Source organism: Physeter macrocephalus, chromosome 12 (genome assembly GCF_002837175.3).
Source record: "Physeter macrocephalus isolate SW-GA chromosome 12, ASM283717v5, whole genome shotgun sequence".
In the NCBI taxonomy this organism is placed as follows: domain Eukaryota; kingdom Metazoa; phylum Chordata; class Mammalia; order Artiodactyla; family Physeteridae; genus Physeter; species Physeter macrocephalus.
The window spans coordinates 36,879,572-36,885,072 of record NC_041225.1 but is presented as its reverse complement, the minus strand read 5'-3'; the positions used below and the strand labels follow the sequence as shown (position 1 = coordinate 36,885,072).

Below are 5,501 nucleotides of genomic sequence, written 5' to 3'. Positions count from 1 at the left end.
CAGGCTCCGGACGCGCAGGCCCAGCGGCCATGGCCCCCGGCCCCAGCCGCCCCGCGGCACGTGGGACCCACCCGGACCGGGGCGCGAACCGGCATCCCCTGCATCGGCAGGCGGACTCTCAACCGCTGCGCCACCAGGGAAGCCCCATGGCACTTTTCATTTGGGATTCCAGATACAGTATCTCTATGTCAATAGAGGGCGAAGGAACCCCTTACCGGCTAAGAGGATGCACAGGAGGGAGGATGGCGTCTCAGAGACCTTAGGGGAAGAGCGGGAATGTTCCTGGCGGGGCAGCCGGAAGGGCCTTCTGAGCAGAAAAAGCTTGAGCAGAGCAGAGGCACGAGGGGGCCTCAGTCTCTGGGGACACCCGGCAGAGAGGGGTTGGCTTGTCCCAGCCTGGGTCCCTTCAAACAGTGAGGGGGCCGGGGTTGGGGGGGCTGCCAGCCAGTCCTTGTCTCACCTGGACGTTTGGGGACTTGGGTTGGAATTTCCATCACATCAGGAAATAAGCCCCTCCTTGGGAGAGATCGCAGGAGCTGGTGGGAAACGGATTTGGGGACGTTAGGCTTGATATTACTTCTTCTGATAAAAAGGCGTTGGCTTAACCTTTCTGTCTTCTGCTTAATCACTTTCAGAGGTTCATTAGACTTTGAGGAAGGAAACTTTCAAACTCAAACCACATGCTGCCCACAAAGAACAGAAGCCCCCGACCCGCCACCGGCACAGTGAAAGGCACACGGGTTCCGAGCTGAGTCCGTGGAGGGGACTCCTGCTGAGGGGCCGCCGTGCTCCGAGGTCCCACAGCATCGTGGTCAGAGCAGGGCTCGGGGGTGCAAGGCGGTAATACTGGCGGACCTCCCAGACCCGAGAGAGTGCCTGGCGCTGCTCCAAGTGCACTGCCTTCCTTATCTCATGAAGTCTCGCCCAGAAGGAGGTACCATCCTTGTCCGCCTGGCACAAACCACGGTCCAGAAACGTTTGGGAACCTCTTTGAGGTCTCACGCGGCAAAATGGCAAAGCCAAAGGCCAGGCTGCCTGGGTTTGCAGCCCGGCTCTGCCACTGACCTGCTGTGTGCCTTTGGGCAAGTTACTTAGCCTTGCCGAATGGGTTTCCTTCTGGGTGAAGTGAGCGTAGTGATCACATCTGCCTACTGGGGGACGATTGACCACTGGGTTTACCATGGACCTAACACAGGGCCTAGGACATAGCAAGTGGCCGTAAATTTAAGGAATGGCTGAGTAAGTAAGGTCCACCTGGGATGCCACCACCTTCACAGGGCTTTGTCCCGGAAGCTGCTTGACATCAATCTGCTCAGGACAGGCAGCGCCAGGAACTCTCCTCTGCCGTTTTATTTAACCCTTAACTAGAACTTCCTATGTGCAGATACTGTTCTAAGTGTTTTCTAATCTACTATTACCCCCATTTTACAGATGATCAAGTGAGGCACAGATAGGTCAAGTGACTTTCCCAAGGTTACAGCTATAGGCAGTGGTGAAGTCAGGGTTTGAAACCAGACAGTCCGACTTCAAAGCTCCATCCTTTACTACTGCACAGTGTTGCTGCCATCACACTGTGGGTTTATTTGCTTCCTCCAGTGAGCCCCTGGGGGGCAGGGCTTCGATGATTGATGCTGGTTCCCCAGCTCGTCACATAAAGCCTGGCCCAGAGTGAGCCGAGGGCTTGGAGATATTTGTCCACCTAATGGGCCAATGAGCATCTTCAGTGGAGACTTCCACACAAGCAAAAAGGTTTGGAAGTCCACAGGCAGACAACAGCATCAGACAGTATTCTTCGTGCAATGCTTTCTGGAAAAAGTCCCGCGGGCTGTTTTTCCCAAATGCAGTGGTCTGGCTCAAGGGACCAGCATTTATTGACCCTCTTTTTCGGACTGTGTCTGTCATTTCCTTTCTACCAGGGGGTGGGGTGAGTGGGGAGAAGGTCAGTTCTGGAAGGCTCCACAGCGGAAGTGGTATTTGTGCTGGGCCTTAAAGAATGAGCAGGGGCGATTTAGGCATAAGGAAGCTCGGTTAGATTGCTTTTCCTGTGGAGAAAATGCTAAGTCTTGAAGGCAGGGTCTGTGCCTTAGGTGTCTTTTTATCTTCTCCTTTTTATTCTCTGTGTCTTTCACAGACTATTCATTCACTGTAACTTCTGGCATCCATCCATCCATCCATCCATCCATCCGTCCACCTTTCATCTCTTCATCCATCCATCCATCCATCCATCCACCCATCCATAGAATACTTACTGAGGACTTACATCACTGTGGGCCTTGGAGACACACTGAGGCCACTGAATGGAGGCCCCAGAGACAAAATGTTATCTTATTATCAACAAGGTGCTCTATAGCCCAGTTTGGAGGGCAATGAATTCCCAGCCCCTGTAATACGTAAGCCAAGATGGTCCAGATGTGATCATAAAAGGGGGTCTGATTGTCGATAGGGAATTGGATAAGAGGGCGCATCCTCAGGTTCTTCCAAGTGCAGAGAGCTGACCTGCTGACTTGAGTGTTAGAAAATCCTCAATATCCAATATCCTCATATCTTGTGTCCTTAGTCACTCAAGACCCTGAAAAACAACTCCCTCTTTGACGGAGAATGGCTCGGCCCAGAAATGGCCCTTCCTTCTGTTCAGGCCTCACATCCCCCATGGCTGCTCCTTCCTGGCCAGAGGCTGTGGCCCCCGTGTCTCGGCGTGGAGAGTATGCGCTGGCTCACCACACACACAGCCCCCTTGTTCCAGGAATGCAGGCGGCTGCTTGGAGCCACTGCTGGAAATGGCCTCCCAACAGATGTGCCTTTAATTTGTTTCCGGGTCAGTGGCCCCCATGCCCCGAGGAGGCCGCCTCCCAGGCAGGAGGCCCTAAAATTGCCCTGTGTGTGCGTCCCTGGATGAGGTTATCCATCACTGCCCGGCCTCTGCCCCCGGATGCCTCACTCTGGTGGCTGGCTCGAATCGGACCGCTTGATGTGGAGAAGGGGGGTAGCCGGCTCTGTCCCCTCGGGTGACGGCCCCTCAAAGGGCCAATTGTAACCACATGGAAGGGAGGCCTTCTGCCCTGGGCCCAGGGTCAGCCAAAGATCTCTTCCGGAACAGAGACTTATAGGAGGGAAGCGTGAGAGGTTTGCAAAGTTCTTAGGGTAGAACCCGTGATCGAGGTTGCTGTGCGTTTCTCTATCCTGTGTCCATTTACTGAGCACCTACTACATGCTGGGCACTGTACCTGGCCCTTCCCATGCACCAACTCTGATTCTCTAATTCTCAAGGAAATTCTGCCAGGCAGGCACAATATTCCCACTTGACAAAGGTGGAAACACAGCCTCAGAGAGCTGAGGTTTTCTCCAACCCAAATAGTAAATGGGGAGCCGAGATAAGAACCTAGGTCCGTGTGGCTGAAAAACAGGGGCTTTCCCCAGGACCACACTGCCTGCCTGTCTAAGACAGAGAAGCTTGCATACAGTAGGTGCTTACTAAATCAGCACGTTTCCTCTATCAGTCTCTTTGTCTATAAAATGTGGATAATAACCAACTGGGTTCTTTTAAGGTTTAAATGAGATCTGTGTATACAGAGCCTAGTGTAGTGTTTGGTGCTCAATAAAAAAAAATAAAGGGGAAATGTTCAGCCTGCTTGGATAGTAAGAGTGTGTGTGGTTTGCAGGGCCCACTGCACGCTCCCTCGCCCTCTGCAATTCTCAGGCCAGTGCACAGGTGGGGACATTGCATCACAGAGGCCCAGAGAGGGCGGAGACTTGCTCCACCAAGCTGGAAGGTGGCAGGACTCAGCACCCCCGCCAAGCCTTTGTCCCTTCACCACGCTGTGTGCAGAAAAGGAATTGTTGGGTGGATGTGTCACCAGCTACGTTCAGGCGCTCAAAACCGTAGCTGCGATCAGGAAATCAACACCCCTCCACAGACAGCTTCCTGCGAATCCACGGCAGCTCCCTGTTGCCTGGCAAATAAACTCCAATCTCTGATCCTGGCCTCCAAGGTCTTCACAGTCTGAGGTGTCCGAGTTGCCAGCCTCGCTTTGCACTTCTCTCCTGCCACACCGCAGCCCCACGCTAGCTAGATTATTCCAGGAGCTCGGAACACACCTGTGAGGTCACAATGACGGTCTTTTTCTAAAGCTATTTTCTGGGCCTGGAGTTCCTTCGTCTCTCTTTATTCTCCCAGTTTCTGTCTATGGAACATCCTGCTGTTCCTGCCCCAGGGGTTTTCCAGCACCTCCTCACCACCCCAGTGGTAATTAATCCCCCTCCATTGTATTCCTGTATCACATATTAGATAACCTACATCCTAGATCAGGGTTAGCAAACTATTGCCCGAGGGCCAAATCTGGCCCACCACCTGTTTTTGTAAATAAAGTTTTATTGGGACACAGCCACTCATTTGTTTACCTGTTACCTATGGCTGTTTTCACGCTACAAGAGACCGTACCAGTAAAGCTAAAATATTTACTGCCTGTTCCTTTACAGAAAAAGTTTGCTGGCCCCTCTCCCCGTGTGAGCAAATGATCTGTTTCTGTTTCCTTCGTACCTGTCCAGGTGGGAACAAGGTGAGGTCAGGAACACAGGATACTTTCCTCTCTACCCTGGGCGCCCAGGACCCGGGCCTGGCATAGACAGCGTTCAGTGAAGGGTTACACAGCCCATGGCGAGGATGGGCACGCACATCTGGCCCGTGGCCCAGTGCCTCGTCATGATGTGGTGTGGACACAGCTCCCCCAGGGATTCTGGCAGCGTGTGGTCCAGGGCCAACTGGAATCTTGGTTCTGTCCTGGGCATCGTCAGAAGCACCAGAGAGGAGCGGCAGGGATCCTGGGAAGTCAGGGCCGAGTAGTGATTGATTGACCGAGAGCCCAGGTCAGAGCTGAAGAAGCCCATACCCTCCGGCGAGGCCAGGGCTTTCCCACATCAGTGGGATTAAGCAGAACACTCGGGTTTAGGAGTGAAGACTCCTGGATTCTGTTTCCAGATCCCATCTCTGGTTGCCCTGCCTGTGATGGGTGAGGCTTTCCCTTAGAACAGAAGCACCGAGGTGGGGAGGTGGTACATCTTGCTGATGGGATCCAGGCTGCTGCAGCCAGCAGGGACCAGCTGGGTGAGACCAGCAGCCCCGGGGTCCTGGCCACAGCTGGGCTGAGAGCAGACCTTGGGTCTCAGTGGGAGAGTGGCCTGGTGGGAGTTAACAGAAATAACCAGTGACAAACAGAAAAAGGCCTGGGAGCACAGTTTGAGGTGGGCTTCAGGCCAGGAGCGAGTATGGGAACACATTTGACGCTGCCCCAGGTGGGACAGTGTTTCCTCAGGGGGCAGCCACCAGGATGTCCCAGTGGGATCCCAAGCCCCCTCTGTGGCGTTCTTGCCAAGGGACCGTCCAGTTTCTGCTTGCACACCTCTGGGAGCAGAGAGCTCACTTCCTCCTGAGGAGGCTGATCTTTTTTTTTTTTTTTTTTTTGCGGTACGCGGGCCTCTCACTGTTGTGGCCTCTCCCGGTGCGG

General features: G+C 53.9%; 1 pseudogene; it reads right to left on the bottom strand.

Moving 5' to 3' along the window:
* Positions 1-4,884, bottom strand: part of LOC102975430 (reticulocalbin-1-like) — a 51,064-nt pseudogene extending 46,180 nt beyond the window's left edge.
* Positions 4,885-5,501: the final 617 nt, after the last annotated feature.